The sequence below is a fragment of the Grus americana genome, chromosome 3 (genome assembly GCF_028858705.1).
Source record: "Grus americana isolate bGruAme1 chromosome 3, bGruAme1.mat, whole genome shotgun sequence".
Taxonomy (NCBI): domain Eukaryota; kingdom Metazoa; phylum Chordata; class Aves; order Gruiformes; family Gruidae; genus Grus; species Grus americana.
The window spans coordinates 76747510-76765612 of record NC_072854.1 but is presented as its reverse complement, the minus strand read 5'-3'; positions in this window follow the sequence as shown (position 1 = coordinate 76765612).

Below are 18103 nucleotides of genomic sequence, written 5' to 3'. Positions count from 1 at the left end.
CCAACTCATTCTTAGGAATCCATGACTGAAATTTTGCATGTGAGCATGAACACACGTGACACTACACATCCACAGGCAAGAAATCAGCCTGCTGCCATCAGACTCGCAGCATAAAAACTGGAAATCCAAGCAATTCAACGCATACTTAATCACGATCTGGGTCTTGCAATTGGAAACTTCAGGCTGAGCTCATCAACCTTATCCTTGATAATGATGCAAAAGAGGGAGATCATACCAAGAGGGAACCAAGAAAGCTATCCTTTCCATGTGAACTTGATTTTGGTTGATTTTAACTATCAGGTCACACATCCCACTAACAGACTTTTAGCACAAGTGTATAAATGTAATTGACCTGGGTTTTGGGTGGATTGCCATAGGAGAAGTATTAACCAAGAGTAAAATTAACTGACTTATATTCCGGATGTCATGGCGTCCCTATGAAAATACAACAGCAAGGCAGCTTTTCTCTGGATATCAATTCAGTAGCCATTAAAGACAAAATACGGAACCATCACTTGCAGGCATCTGCTTCACTATGAACCAGTAAATAAGAAATTTATAATACTGAGCTGTCCTTGATCTGTCACAATATAACACCGGTGCTATTCATTGCAGGTGGAGCTTCTTAGATGCCACTGCTGGTGCCATGTGGCCGAGGGAGAAAGAGAAATACTGTTCTAGTCAAGCTATTGAATTTGTTATCTCAGCGGAAGCAACAGCAAATTTCCTAAATGGCAAAAGGCAAACTGTGTTGTTATCTGCATAATTTTTGTAATGCATCTCATACAAAAAAACCTGAACTTTACTACTTTTAGCTTAGTATATGAATTTTCTATATAGAAGATTAGATTTTATTTTATTTGATAGCCTAAGCAAAAACATGAGCAGGGATGTAGATGGAGAAGCAGTATGCATTTAACATTGGACGGCTCTTATCTTTTTTAATTTTAATTTTAAACCTTTTAATACAGTTGGGCTGAGAGAGCAGTAAGGTGCTAGAGGTGATGGACTAATGGGTTGAGGCAGGCAGAGAGACAAAAGGATTAAGGGGAGACAGAACCAATGGCAACTCTTGAGCAAGCTCACTGGCACATGTGATGAGCTAGGTGAGAAAACTCGTGGTGGAGAAGAAAAAAATATTTGACCAAGGCTGAGGTGTTTGTCTGAAAAGATGGAAAGATCTTTATGTGATTGTGTGTCACAGAGCTAACCTCTGGGTTTAAAATCTAACAGTTTACATAAGTCATGTGCGCTGTTTTGTTTGGGATTTTTGCTTCATCAGGATAGGTCAGACTGGGTGGACTTGCTCTACTTCCTTAGCTCTTAAGTGTCTTTTGATAGATGTGAGTAATACCTTTTATTGTCCCTGAATAGGTGAGGGAGTGGAAAGACAGGGGGAAATATAGGAGCATAAATGAAATAGGACTTTTATGGAAGCATCAACTCAAACCATTTAGAAAGATTTGTGTTATTGCATTTAATTTCTTCCAGATGTTCTTGCAGAGGGGGAATTTGGATTAACCTGGGAAGGTCAATGGAAAAGCATGGTTTCCTGATTTTAAAAATAGGGGAAAAAGGACCCTTCTAGTCCTAGCCTGACAGCTTTACAATTATGAGAGCAGTCACTGATTTTACTTACAGTACTGTGCCTGCAGAGCTCTCAGAGGAAGGGGGAGAAATTTTTGGAAGAGGCACCACCATGGCAGCTATTAAAATTCTAGGAACTTGCCTGTCATTCAGAGCCCCTGAAAAGCTGATGGGGAAGAGGGTCTCTGTGTTAGCATTGGATTAAGATTGTTTGCATTTAGTCTGGGTTTTACATGACTAAATGTTAAAACTGACTGAAGGAAAGAAGGAAGGAAGGAAAGAAAGAAAGAAAGAAAGAAAGAAAGAAAGAAAGAAGGAAGAAAACACTATCACCAGAAATAAGTTTAATTAGCATCCTGTTTAGCAACACCAGCAAAGGCTGGAGTATCTTATCACCCTTAATTGACTGCTTTGCAAGAGGTTTATCATATGTGGCAAATTTGGTCATATTAGAAGATTGAGAAGTACTTTCTCTGGGTTTAGTATGATGAATGCAGTGGGAAACCTAGATGGTTCACAGCTGAAGTAATATGAACAAACATGATGTTAAACATGATTCTGTAATCTGAGAAACTAGGGACAAGTTATCTGTGTCAGTTGCTTATCTGAGTACTGAAGATTGAATATATGGCTTGCTTGTGCTGGTTAGGAGGTCCATATTTAGTATTTGCTGATGATTCTCCTGTCCCTGGCAAGACCAAAAGCTACTGAGAAGACAGTGGGGCAGGTATCCGTATATCTGCTTTTCTGCTCCACCTTCACCGAGACAAACTGAAATGTGAGAACACATAGACCCAGCAGATCTAGTAAATTAGAAAAATTTCCTTGAATGTCTTCTCTGAGACCTTTCTGTTCCCCCCTAAACCTCCACCCAGTGAGCCCTTGAAAGAAAATGAAAATAAAGACCATACCATAATATGGAGCTGGGCTGCTGGAAAAATAGGTCATGGTCAAGTCCTCAGTGGTGTGTGGCTTTCCTGTACAAAGGAGATACTGGTGAAGGTTTAAATAATTTTTCATTAATATTTTCCCCAGTGCAGGGTTTTCCCTGCCGGGGTAGAGATGTGGGTGTTACTAGTGAATTAGATACATGTTAGTGTTCATGTTCCTCTGCTTCAAAGAAATAAGATCGAAGAGCTAAAGTTTTTTCCATCTATAGTAGCCAAATTAGCCACAATAGAATTTTCCAGATCTCAGTGTGCATGTCCACTGTTTTGTTGTCTTGACATATTTCAGTAGTTAGAGAAACGTGCACTGATTAAAATAGAAACTTACTTCCTTCTCCTCCATTCATTGGTCCCTGTCTTCCACAATGGGAGTAAAAAATATCACTCATTGTTAAACACCAAAAGGCAAAATGTTTTGCCATGGTAGTTTAATGATTTTTTTTATTTTCCCATTTATTCATTTGTGCTTTTACTTCACATAGTTCTGTATTGAAAATAAGTACACTCAAAGCTTTACTCATGTACTTTCTACTGCCTGTGGCTCTTCTTTCACAGATAATATTCTGGGTTTTTGGCCAGGTACCATTTTTTGCAGCTGTTTCCAGTTGGGACTGGGACCATCTTTCTGAGTTTCATTCAGAAGCAAATAGTGTTGAATTTTCTTGCTGATCAGTGAAAATCACGCTATATATGTGTGAAAAATCTATAAGTGTTTTCAGAAATTATTTTGCAAATAAATAAGAAACAATTGTAGTCTGACTGAAGACAATTCATGAATGGGAAAACAAAAAGAGGTAAATGAGACAAAAATTTATATGCTTCAATAGATGCAATTGAAACCTCTCTAATCTGTTTGGACTTCAGGGCTGTTAAGACTGGAGGAGCCTAAAGGTAGAGGGAGCAGAGAGTGTTAGTAGGATTTGGCAGGGTTTCTGGAAGGCAAGATGCAGATCCATCATCGTATTTATCTCTGCAAGCCTGACTGAGGTTGCCACACTGTGCTGGAGTCAGATTTGTGTTCCAGTGCAGTCTGCTCCAAATAGCTTGTTTCAACATGTTTGATTTGTTTGTTTTAATTTGCTTTTGTGCATGAAGGTGAACTTAAATGGTCTTTTTCTAAATATCATTCCCATGTCCAGAATCGATTAGCTTGTCACAATGGGCTAAAATGAGAGGCTGTCTACCACGTGCATCCAGTTATGGTGGGAATAGATATTTGGGATCATCTAACTCCCATCTGTGCAATGCAACACATGCTCATTAGCACACCAGAGGATGTTTTATTCCTTCTGAATCATAACTGCTGTGTAATCCATAGCCCGACTCTGAGAGGGAAGAGAAAGATACCATAGAAACAACACAAGCCAACTGTAGATATTTTTTTCCCCTCCTGAATCAGTCTCTATGCCAGTGCTCTGTGACTCTTCCAGTCCGTCACCTCTTTTCCTCCAAGGATCTGCATTACCCTGAGTAAAAAGCTATCTTTGCCAGAAACTTAATTAATGCCCTCAAACAACATTATCAGCTCTTTGCAGCCTTGCAAACTCAGTCCTTCTGTGGGATCCTCTGTTACCAAATCATACTGATGAAGATACTCCCCTGTGGAAACCATTTACGTGCTGTGTGCGGCAACAACTGCTGTGCGATGGCTTCAATGAGTGTCACATGGCAGGCTGGTTAGGGAAGAGGTAGAAAGAGATCAGGAAGCTGGAGAGAATTGAGAAGAAAGTAAGTGAAAAAATAAAACCAAACCAAAACACAAAGCCTGCTGTGCTGTGTAGAAACCACATCGGGTTGATGTGAAACGGAGAGAGCTGAGGGTGGTAGAAAGCCTTGGGCTCAACGCTGCTCTTTCATTCTTAAATTGTAGTTTTCCAGCAGGTGCCTTCCTGTTGTCTGCAACAGGAGATGATTGGTGATATGCAGTTAAGTGTAGCATTTGGTTTTCCTCAGAGACGCTATGCCTTTTTGTGTAGTTGTTAAGCTCCACAGTTGGCCATCAAGGGAAAAATAGTGGCACTTTCTGTTACCTGCTTGGGTTCTCAGCATAGGAGAACATTATGATAACATAACATAATATAACATAACATAACAGTTTTGTCCTTATTTGATGTTTTTCCCTGTTAATTTACTTTCTGTTGTTTCCCTGCTAATATCTTGTGTAGCAATAAGTGGACAATAGTCTCCCTTTTTCTTACCACTAGTGTGCACTGAACCACATTTAATTAAGAGAATGTATATTGACATGCATAACATAATCAGGCCAGGGACTTGAGCTGAAATTGATTGAGTGCAGCTCTTCCACACTTACTTCAATTTATGAATGTTCAGATGCAGATGGGTAGTGAAAAGGTTTAATTTCCATTTGTGTTGTTAGCACAATCCTTATAATGTAAGCATTAATTGAACATGCTCTGTGTCGGTGTGGAGCAATCAAGCATGTCCAGTTTTCATAAGCGGAGGTCGGAGGTCAATTTTGAGCAGGTTCCAAGCAGTCTGGTTATAGAAGTATATTTACATTTGATCAGCTATAGTATTAAAGATTATGTTCCTGGAAAGCTGCAATCATTTATTTTGGTTAGGTCATCATGCACAACTTTGTAAACCTGGGGTTTCAATTCTAGTATTCATTCATTCATTATTTTCTTGAATATCTTAATAGACTGTTATTTTGACCTGAAAGCCCCATGGCAATAATGAGTTACACTGCTTTTTCAATGCGTGAGACATGGAACATTCTACACCCACTGAGTAATATTCTCTATATCTTAAGATACAGCAGTATGGGGTGTTCTAAAATCTCTGTTTTGTTAGTGAAAGGGTTTTATCCTTGTAATGATCTTTATTACTTTCCATCTTATCAACAGATGGATTTTCTTCTTGCACACTGCATCATGGGCATATGATGCATTTTCTATCATCCTCTTTTCGTTGTGTTAATATAAAGATTTGCAAGTGTTTAAAGCTCAAATAAAAAGACGCAAGTAACTTTGCATTTTGTCCACAACAGTAATGTGATTTATTTATTTATTCATTTGCTTACGGGGGGAACAGACCATTAAGATACACATCTCATTTCCAATTTAGATACCTCATAAATTCTGCTTGGTTGTTAAATTAATGGTAAAGTCTAGGGATTTCAGTCTGGGAATTTCTGTCACATAAAGCATTCTTCTTTCCCTTGGGATTTTATTGACCTAGAAAGGAAAATACAACCTCCTGTATCTGGAAATCTACCTTAGGAAGTAAGAGCCATAACTTAAAAGATATTTAGAATGGTGCAGCAGTGTACCGCACTGTACAATACATGGAACAATAATTGATTTCTTAGGTCAGCTGCCAAATAAAAAAAGCCCCACCAGACATAATTGGTTATGATTAAATCAAATAGAAAAGTTTTCATTTTTTCTCACAAGGACAAAATGTTGCAAACTTTTCTTTCACATCGAACAAAGTCCCCGATTTCCCCTGAATAGAAGTGTTTATTATATTTTTCTATTCATGTAAGGAAGGCAGCAAAGAACTTGAATCAGGTAATTGTTATTGTCCTTTTACACTAAGAAATTGCTTAGAATTGGTGCAAGGCTCCTTGATTCACTCTTCCCTTTTTCCTGCAGGCTTTGAGCCTGTGTTTCCTCAGAGAAGCCATAGGGCATTTAGGGGAGATAGCCCCTCTCTCACTCTGCCTTGCTGAGGCTCATTTTTTTCCTCACTTGAAAAAGAGAAACACTCTAAAATCATTGTTTTTACCTATGCAATGAGCATACTAATCAAGCTAAGAGACATGGTCATTCTTTCTCACATTGACACGTACATATCATACAAAACAATAATACATGCCATAGTTTATTGGGCAAGATAACCTCTAGGAAGGTGGAAGAGGAAGGCTCAAACAGCTTCAACAGGCTGTGAAAGTTGAATCCAGGGTTTCCACTGAGTGATTGCCCTAGCCAGTAAGTGTTTATCTGTGACTGTTTAGTTATCCAGTTTTTTTTATACGACTCGTGAAAAATCAACAGAAAATATTTTGCTCAGCTTCTAATTTTTATGCTCCTAAATGTGAAAAGAAGCACGCAGGGGGATTTCTTTTTTTTTTTTTTTTTTAAGTTTCCTGACTGCCTAATTCCTATTGATTCAGAAGACGTTTGGGAATTAAGACGTTTTTAAAGTTCTCACAAATGCTTTTCCCATCTGCAAAAATATATGTACATGGACACCTTAAATATCACCCTAAAGTATTTGCTTGAAATGGAATTTTTGTGAGGGAGTGGAATGGAGCCAGGCTGTGAAATTGTAGCAGTTTCTGTGTGCAAAGCGTACATTAAGACAGAGACGTGGTGAGGTTTAAACACACTCCAAATCAAATTCACATCTGGCATACTTTTCAGTGTTGATCATAAATGTCAGTACCTCTTGATGACGTATGTCACTCCCACCTGTACTCTGTTCTTGCCTTATGTGGATATGTGATACAACAGGTAGAAGTAAAGAGTGCCCAATCCTCCTTTTACATGGCCAGCATAAGATCAGCGCAATCTCCCCATGGTTGTAGAAATCGAAATTAGAAAGTCTCAAGCAAGTGGAGGAAAAAGCAATGAGAGGTCACCCAGCTCCTTCCATGTCCCTCTACCACTCAGTGTGGTTGCCTGGCTAAGGTGGAAGGATCTTGTTTAGCCCTGGGAATATGATGCATCTCTTCTGCACAGTAGGAAATCCTGACACTTCAAATACAACATAAATTGTACACAGTTTATATATAATTGGTAATTACTAATACTCAGTATATACGACCTTTTGTATGAAAGGTGCTATGCAAAGTGGCAGGGAGCATGCCTGATTCTTTGTGTACACACAATTCCTTGGGCTAACACTCATTTCTGGTGTTAGGATAAACTTTTGCTTCTCTTTCAAATAATCTATGATTTGAAAGAATGTACATTTGAACAAAAGTGGCATGATACAGTACTTCTGTTGTCTAATTGTTTGTGATTGACTGCAGTGGAGAATGACACGTTGCTTTCTGGAAACTCGGTCCTCAGTGCATCTGGTTGATACTTTTGTCTGATGTTCATTGACTAGTGATTACTTACCTTGCGGACCTTGTATTTGAAGCTGCTTTCAAACACAGAGTCACACTGGCTGCTCAGAGTTTCTGAAGAAAGTATCTCTGTAAAAGGAATGGTTTCTACAAGACATACCAAAGTATTGTATACTACCCAGCCAGGGCTGGCTCCATTCAAAGGAGGTCAAGTAGACCACCTCTGGATACACTAGTGAATACCTATTCTTCAGGAAAACATTCTTTTCCTTATTATTCATTTGCAAACCATGTTATCTTTACAAATAACTTACTTAATACATTTTCCAAAGTGTTCCTACTCTAATATAAAAAATTTACCCTGAATCATTGTATGGATAGTGGGAAGCAATGTCCCACCATGACATTCTCCAAGGCATTCAGTCTCGGTAGGCTCAGCACGGTCGTACCGGCTGGGCAACTAGTTCTTACCCCGTGTTTCTACACACTGAGAGCTGCCACAGCTTCTCTGTAGGTGGACTCTGAGGAAGGATTTCAGTTCTGATTTAGCTTTAAATATCTTTAAATTTATCTACAAATTCTACGTTCGAGAGGACCAACATGTCCAGGACTCCGTAAGACTGCTACCTCCATTCATGTTGAAGTAGACAGCATGGAGGAACTTGGCTTGTGGAATTTCTTTTGAGAGGGTTCAGGTATTTGGGCACATCTTGACCCACAAACATGGAGGATGGTGGTGGGGAGGAGTGCCCTGGGCACTGTGCTGAGCTAAAGTTATCCTAAAAGCCCAAGATTTTATTGTAAATCTTGTGGAAAGGCATACATTCAAAGAGGGTCCTTCTATGGAACAAGAGATGCTTGATTTCTCCATGGACTCATCTATGTTCACTTTCACAATGAATACTAGGAAAATTGTGACAGTCAATATTAAAAGATAAACAGACATTTGCGTAACCCAGCAGTTAAAGAATCCTTTTAGTAAATAACAATAACAATGCCATTAAACAGCTTTTTGATCCCTATTTATTCAGAGCTTGTTTTGTGAGCTGGCAAGGCTGACTAATTGGCCAAGAAAGCGTTCAAAGCCTGTTCCTCAGACAGTAGATTTATACAAATTTTTTTAATGTAAAGGCTTTCTGTCCTTGCAGAAAGTATCTATCCTAGTCCTTCCTAACCATTTGTGGGAAAATACTGTGCTGGCATAACAGTCTAAAAGCAGACCTCCCCACTGCTTTTACTACTTTCTAAAGCTGCCTTTAGACTTCCTGTGATAGGACTGGTTTTCAGTGTCTTGCTGGACCGAATATCTCTAAAAGCTAGTTTAAATAATTTTATAATTAAAATATTTGAATTAGTGCAGAAGGCAGATGGGACAGTGCTATTTATCTCAGAAGCAACAGCCCAAACAGGAAGCCCTACCTAAGACAAGGAATACGTGCCACAGACAAGCAGCCTGCTGCTCCTGGGAGGAGCTGTAACTCCACAGGCGGGCAGACCAGCACTGAACTGATGCCAGACAAAACAGTTCACTTTGGCTGGAAAAACAGAAATGTTTCAATTTTAGAAAGATCACAAATTTTGGTTAAATTTTCCTACATGAAAACTGAAGGAAAATGTTTTGTTCTGTTTGGCTTATCGTAAATCCCAGGGACTGGAATTTTCGGAGAGCTATGATTTCCATTTGTGTGTGTGTGTGTTTGAGGTGGAAAGTCATGACAGAAAAATTCCCAGACAGTCTGCTTACAGGCTTTTTTTGTAAGGAAGGTGTTAAATAAATGTAATATATTTTTTTTAAAGAAGCCACCTGTCGTGGGAACTTTTGTAAGTCACGCAGAAGCAGCTAGGATGAAGACTGCAGCAGAAGTGAGATGTGTGTGCATGGACTGTTCCATGGGAGGATGAGAAAAGGGACAAATGCCACCAGACTGTTTAGAAACAAATACTTGTAAAAGATTAAAGTTCAGAGAAGCTTGACTTTCAGGGGGAAAAAAAAAACAAAACCAAAAACCAAACAAACAAAAAAGGCAGGAAAGAGAAACAAAATGTGGAAATCTAGAAGAAATGGAAGTTTTACCAGATGGCTGGGTGGTTTGTTTGTTGGTGGTTTTTTTTGTTTGGGTTTTTTTTTTATTTTGCTCATTAAGCAGCAATGGCAAGTAGAAATAGCAAAAGAACACCAGGCTCTAACAAACTAGATTTTCCAGCCATATACAAACATAAAAGCCCTTTGCTACTTTGGCTTCTGGCAGTTTCTAAAACATGGGAGATTTACACCATGGACTGGAGGAAAATTTTCTTTACAAAGAAAGTTCTTAAGTGAAATCCTCAAACCCTGAAGTGTGCTTTCTGTAAGGTTACATATGAAGCAATACTGAAAAGTCTGACTTTCAGAATACAAATTCCCAGGAATCCAGAGAGGGCAGGAACAGACAAGAGATTTTTATAGGTTTGGACTGTGTCTACTGGTTTGGAGTAAGGGCAGCTGGCAGCTGAGCCCTACACAGGAAGGAGAGGAGGGCTACATAACTAGAACAAAAGTTTAGACATGCTTTTCCTCCAAATGGATTATCAGCTTAAAGCATTAGTAGAACTGAAAACTCCATCCTTTCTGTTTGATATTGATCTCCTTCATAAGGGTTTACTAGAAACACTTCAAAGACTTTTTGACACATGGACACACATATAATTTCTCTTCATATATCATAGCCCATTTGGTTTTGATGTAAATACTGAAAAGTTCAAGCAATGCTATTTTTCTTTTTGCTCTCTCAGTCCAAATCATTCTATATATGACATAGCTTGGGGGGTGGTAGTGGTGGGGGAATTGTTGTGTGTGCACCCCCACTCCAAATGTACCTCATACACCAAATGTCTGTTATGTACCTGCACATCAAACTAAGGCTCAGCATTGCTTCTGTTACAGTCAGTTTAGAAATCTATGTCAACAGGAATGAATTGGGGGATGCAGCTGTGCAGGCAAACCATATGGACGGTCAATCTATAGAGCTTGCTGGAGGAAGGGAATGCTGGCAAATAATATTTCTACACTCTTCATGTGTTTAATGAATATGATGGAATATCTGATGTCTGTGAGAATGGGAAAGGATCTTGACTTTTGAATAGCATATCATAAAAAGCCAGCAGGTTACTGAGCAGAAGAGAAAATGCTTGTTTCTGGCAGATGAACTGTGACAGTTTTATCAAATTTTTAATTTGTGTTTTAAGGAGGTCTTAGTCCTTCCCATCAAAAGCTTAAAAAAACCTGTCCGTGTGCCTTAGCTTATCTAAGATAATGTATCTGAACTTGTCTAAAATTATTTGGATTGGAAGCTGAGATGGAAATTTCATGAGAACGTAATGGGAGATGTTTCCAGTAGCTCACGACTTGCCTGTGTTGGAAATAATATACAGAAAAGTCTTCTTTTAGGTCTAGGAAAAAGTGAGATCTTTGAGGACAGGAAAATTCAAAGAAAATACTTAAGAATCATAAACTTTGTGAGATGATTAACTAAAAATTCATTTTTATTTTATTGAAGTCAATTGATTTCCCTCTTGGTATCGATGTAGTGATATAACTGCAGAGCTCAGCCGCCTTTGGTCCATTTCTTAATCTGTCCATCTGAAAGATAAGGGCTTTGCTCTTAGCGGGCAAGTTATTGTATAAAAGCCAAGATAAAATACATAGATTAAATCTTTAACCACAGATTACAGCACTATGATGAGTGTGTATAAATTTAGAATAAAAATCTCATCTCACCCTGGGATCTTCTGTTTTGGGAAGCAGAACTGCTAAGAACCCAATTTGTGGTGTTTTGTGTTTTAGTGATACCTGCTGGTCTGCTGTGATAAATCAAAGCTAACTAGAAGTCGAGCAAAATATAGACTTTAGATTAGATCTGGCACTTCAAGGACAGTGAACATGTGTTCTGTGTACAGAATTGCTCAAAACTGGTGAAGGCATCCTCAGATACATGAGGCTTTGTGCACTGCATTTTTGTTAGCACTGTAATTGCCTTAAAATGTACACAGAAATGGTAAAATCTAATAAAAATTCAGACTTGCCTAGTAGAAATCTTATTCTATGTTTTTCTTTCCTAATCTCTGCAGGAATCTCTGCATGGATAGAATCCTATTATGAGTCTCTGGGATTGCTTTGTCCTTAATTTTTGATTAACATGCTGGTGGACCATACTACCATGATAAAAGATGAAAACACCAGCTGAAGTACGTTACATTTAATAGTTCAGTACTGATGTCATGACTGATGTTATTTTAAAAGGGGAAATTAAAACGTGATAAATAATTCTAGACTTGGTCTTTCTAAGATTTCTTTTAAAAATCTATATGCGTTCTTTAAGATGCAAAAGCTTGATACAGAGAATGCAGTTCATTCTTCAGTTACACAAGAAAGATTAAGAAGTTAACAAACTCAGTCTTTTGAAGATGCTTGAAAAAATATTATTTTCACCATTGTTCTGTCTTCTAGGAGGAAATAAAGGGGGGGGGGGAAGTCAGTCTTTTGATCTTACAACTAAGATTAGAAACTTTTTCCTGGTTTGATTTTCTCATTACACTTACAAACCTGAGAGCAGAATTCTCTCGGCATGATTTCTGTGCCTTTAAAGCCTTTCGCTATGAGCAGCACAATTTTATGAAAACTCTCTTCCTGTAATTTTAGTGATGAAGCTCAAGAAGGTCACAAAGCAAATGAGTTGTGCAGGTCATGTCTCAGCCTGACTGTTTCTGGTTACTAACTTTTTTTCCCAGAAGATCAAGCTGTCAGTTAAATTTGAAAGAAGATTTTCCTGAAGTCTGAAATTCTCAAAATTCATCAGCTTCCTATAACCTCCTGCTATTTAACAACCTCATTAATTGCAGCAGAAGCCCCGAAATGGCCAGCCAGTCAAAATGCAGTGGAATGAACAAGGTCAGAAGCTCAAGGCATCAGGAAAGCTAATACCAGCCGGTGCCTACCGTTGCTCCACACCAAGTCAGCGCTGCCTGTGGCCTTGTTTGTTATCACTTACAAAAATCCTAACTCCACTGATTTCAGTAGAGTTTTTAGATTTGATTAGAATCCCTGTAAATGATATCCAAATCTGCCTAATGTGAATAATATGTGATTAAATCTGATAATTTAATCTTAATTGTGCAGATGAAAAAGATGCCATTAAGACAAGGCAGAGTTGCTCACAAGAGGTTATTAAGAAAATTAAGGATTAGAGGGTGAGAAACTGATTATAACAATTTAGCAGGGAGGCAGAAAACACATATCAGGAATAAATGATTACTCTTTTAAAATGGTACAAGATCAGAAGAGTGATACCTTATATTCTCTCTTAGGACTGGTCCCAGCTCCTGGGGTGTGCATCTAACATAGTACCTGAGAATAAGAACTTTTTCATCCAAATTTTGTTATACAGGTCTGGTGCCTTAGTATTCTCTTGACCAGGCAGCTGGTTAAATATAAGCAGGTGGTTTGGCTTCCTCTGTAAATGACCTTAATCCAGCAAAGCAAATGGGTACGTGTGTAATGGCAAACATGTGAAAAGTTCAAATAGCTGCATTGAGATTGCCTCCATGCCAGACAGCCAAGAGCACGCGCCACTCTCTTCCTGGATCTATACCAAGAAAAACAGTCTTTTATAGGGTCTTGTTCAAAATATTGGGTACAATGCAACTACCCCACAACTTATAAGTTTTCTGCCACCGTTCACCTTTTTAACAAAGGTGAACAAATACTGAAGGGAACATTATACTTATGTTTACACAGATGACTGCAGTAAGTCTAACATGAAATAATATCTCAGATGCCCTTCCCTTCCTTGTTTCCAATGTTGTGTTCAGCCTAGTTATTGTCACAAAAGGGTTGGAAGTCCAGACATATCACATGATGACACTTTATGTTGGTTTGCATCACAATCTTCAGGTTGCATTGAAGCAGCATAATTGACACATTTTCTGCCATGTAGTAGTACTTTGCAAGGTACCTACAGTACATACATTCAAGATTTTATTTTGCTCAGAGAATAAAGAATTATTCAGCTTTGTTAAGTATCTACTTACATTTTCTTAGTTTTTTCTTACATATAATTAATGCAGGACACTTTGCAAAGATCTCACCTTTCAAATGCCTTTAATTTTCACTGGAATCTGTTTTATGCATTTAATTGCATGGTTTTAGTTTCAGTCATTAGTAATGAAATCTGGGGGTTTTTTCCTTTGGTGTTTTTGGTTTTGGTTTTTTTTTTCCCTAACCTGGTAAAGACATGGAAAATAGTTGTGTGTCTCTCTCTGCTCCCCATTGTCTTTTAGACTGTATTCTATGCTCACTTTGGCACACCAAACCACTATTTAGCATTAGTGACAACAAATGTGTGGAAACAGCACACATGGTTAGGCTCATTTATGCGCAAACCACCCAATGTTGTGCAAGAACAGAATTACATCTTTGTATATGGATGTAACTGTGCGCTGGCAATCAGCAAAAGTAATTGCTAGATGCAAGACAAAACTGACTCTAAAGTGTTTAGTTCTGTCTTATGGCTGAGATTTTTTTCAATATATATGTTTCTGCATACCAAAGTTTAAAGAAGAGAGAGCATTCTGCAGACAGGTGGGTATTATGTCAGTAGGAAGCTATAGTTACTTGATTAACTTCAATGGAATCACATTGCACCTTTGCTACTCTAATGAGCAGAAGCTGGTCCCTGGTGTCCATGAAAATAAATGAACAATTTTTCTAGTGCAAAAACACTGAAGATGCACCACTAGTGAACATAAAGTGAAAACAGTTGTTTCTAATGCAGGAAAAGGTGGGGGTTTTAAATACATTCTTCTGTAACAGTGCCCATCACTAGTTTGAATGAAGTACTGAACTATTTGTGACCTTTGGAGCTCATAGCAACTTAATTCCTAACAGCCTGATGCTTCATATGACATCCAGGAAAATCTGCTCCAGAAGAGTGGGCACAATGCAGTCTTTTCCCAAGCAATCTCCTTTTGGTCCAAATGCAAATACAGATCTCAACAATGTATCTGAGAGGTGAAGCAATTGATACCCTATCTAATGTCTCATTTTTTCACTTACAGGGGATAAAGATATTTTGGCAAGAGTCATTTATCGGTAGTCTTGCCATATGTGTTTTTCAGTCTTGGGAAGGGATTTCAACTGTCCAAATTTTTAATTCAGTATTGCTTGTAATATAATATCAGACTATTTAACAGTGCATTTTTTTCTGATTCAGTAGTGCATTAGAACAGTTTCTCTGTCCTAACTCTTCCCTTTTCCTCTGTGTTCTGCAGAATGTGATAGTGCTCCCATTGGTCATGATGAGACTGTATATAATATACGAGCATACATATACTATATAGCAATATAATAATAATTATATATTTATTATATTGTATTAAATTGTAATATGTAACATATAATTATATTCTTTATATTGTATTATATTGTAATATGTAACATACAATAATATTCTGTAAGGGCGAAATGTGGGATGCACATTCACAATTAATATTCAGTATAAACTGTGTTATGATGTGAAAAAAATTCTGAAGAACAGAAGCAGCACATGCATACCCCCCAAATCCTAACCTCTTGCAAGAGGAGTTACTAAGTATCATATCTACTGTGGGTTTGCAGAGAGTAAACAAGGAGAGAGCTTTGCGGAGGTCTGGAGTTAGAATACCAGTTTCCACATCGCACTATCATGAGATTACTCTTTCAAGTGAACAAAGGCAATTAAACTTCTAGGACCTTTGTTTCCTCTAGAAATCTTGCATATAGTATGTATGTGGGATAAGAAGGCTTTTTTATTTGTTTCTGTAATCATACTAAAATATTAAATCTGTTGCCTCGTTATAGATTTTTCTTCTGTTTAATAGGCTCAACTTTCAGCCTGTTAGTGTAAAGTTGCACAAATGTACTATGCTGCCAGCTTTCATTACTGCTTTAGTTTAAAAACAGAATTGTGAGTATGTATCATTGCATGATTTCAAAAGAAAAAGATCAGTGGAGGTCTTTTGAGAATTTAAGTCTTTTTTGTCTTTTAACGAAAACCTGCACATTGTTTTTCCCACATAACTGACACCATCTAAACTGATGTTACGTGTATTGTATTTGAAGCACATCACAGGACTTTTGGTGCCAGAGACCTTGTCTTCTACTGTGTTTCATAAAGCATCTTTTACGCCTCCAGTATTCCCTAAGTAATAAATAAAACCGATAAAAAGCTTTTGCAAACCCTTCAAACAAATACAAGGCATGTGAGATTTTAGTCCTATCAATATGACAAGACCTCCTGCAGAGGTGTGAGACTGCAATAAATTATTATTGTGAATTAATAGGGATTTTGTGTGTCAAAACAGGCCTTTGAAAAAACACATAGGTTCATATTTTGGCAAACTTTGTTTCCGTTGGCCTCTAAACCTTTGGTTGTGATCACTGCAGAAGCTGAACACTGCCACACTAATGAACTTACAAAAGCCGTGTTAACCAAGGCAGCAGACAATGTTTGTCTTCTGAATGAGAGTTAGGGCTGGGCCACGAGATGAAAGATAGATTATAATTCTTGCTCTGGTTTTCAAGAGTTACCAAGTACATAAAGATGCTGAGATGCTCACCCTCTGTTATCTTGGGCTGGACCTTCGGTGGGCTGTCCTGGGTTGTGCAGAGGAGCCATGGCGGAGCGGGGACTGTGTAACTTACCTTGAGCTCCAGCTTAGCACCTGTCCTCCAAGGGAAGGATGACGTGGTAGCTTACAGCAGGGAAAAAGCAGCAGCTATTACTCAGCTGTGAATGGTAGCACCTCGAGGCCCTGACCGAGACGAAGGGTCTCACGCTCCATGTTACGCAGCAAAAGGCGACCACTCAGACCACGTGAACCTGGGCTGGCAAAGCACGAGGAGTGGGAGGAAAACCAGAGGCACAGAGATGGAAAGCGATGGCCAAAGATCTCACAGCATGTCATTGATAGATGTAGATGCACATTTCACACTAACAGAAGCTGTTTTCCTGCTCCGCTGTACCTGTGAATAATTGACCAGCTGAGCAAGAAGATGTGTTTAAACAATTGTCAGCTTACTCTGATCTTCAGCACACAACTGGTCAAGTGAACTCCAGCTGTGTGAGCTGAATATTGCATCCCATGTTGTACAAATTTTCTGTATCAGTAGTGTATAATAGGTGGTTGCATGTTTTTCTCTTCAGATTAACAGGATGAGAGAAGATAACTGTAGCAGCTGGTTATAGAAGAATAATCGATGCCTAAACCTATTTTTGTTTTAAATTCTACTAGGAAGCAGACCAATACCGTATTTCTTTATTATTAAGCAGTGAAAAATTAGTTAGCACTGCCAAACAGAAATCACCATGACTTCTGCTTGCTTTGCTGGAGAAAAAATAATTATAAAAGAGGCTGGCTTTTCTCTTCAGACAGATCTTATTCCCAGCCTGCATATGCCTCTTGCCTGGAGATCTCCCTGGCTCCGGCAGGTGATCAGAACAACATGACTCACAACAGCAGAAGACTTGGAGTCAGCAGCATCCTTCAAAAAGACTGGTGGGGGGAAAAATGAAAGTTAATAGGAGCGATACGTGTGGAGAGATTTCCATGTGGTTCTTACTTCTACTTTCTCACATCTACTGCTGCTCTGCTGATGACACAACTCACAAGTTATTAAAAATTTAATGTTATTCAGAACCATATTTCCCTACACAATCCAAGCACTTTTCATTTCTCAGACCTGTCCTCAGAAGCACTTTCATTCCTCAAGAACAGCAGGGGAATAAAATATATCTACAATGTATATTATGTTTAATATATAGTGGCTGATCTTTACTTGTGTATATAAATGTCACAACAGATCAATTGCTGAGTATTTTTTGTCTCTCTGAGGTACTTAGAGATTTTGTTTCCATTTCCAAAAAACTGTATGTACCGTACAAACACAGAGGATAAGGGATTCTGCCATTTGAAAATGGGACTGTGCATCGAGGCTGTGAAAAATGCCCACAGATGCACACTGTGCCATCAGGACCACAGCAGCAGCTGCTCTGCTGCCCTTGGCTTGCTCCGGGAGCAGGGATGCTCCTGCGGGTGTTTTGTGTCACAGCTTGTGGCTTGGCCGTGCCTTTGAGTGAGGAATACCTTGCTGTGCAGGAGCCTGAGATCATGAAAAACTTGGGAAAAGTAAAAGGAAAATGCAGTGATTGTGCACATCTAAGGTATGCAGCACAGTTATAAAAGACAAGGGCAGAGGAGCTATGTGTAATTTGCCTCCCCCAAGATTCAGCCAGGAGGGTCTGTCCCTCAGTGCAGCTAACCTGCTGCAGCTTTTCCTGGTGTACGCCTCATTAGGGATCCTGGACTTATGTGTAGTTAACACCTTGGGTTGAATGCTGTGGAGAGACCCCCTTGGGGATGCTAGCTTTTATAGTCCATCCAAAGTTCTCCAGGATGTACGTACAGATTTAATCTTCCTCTCCACAATTTCTCTCTTGACTGAACTAAACATAATTTC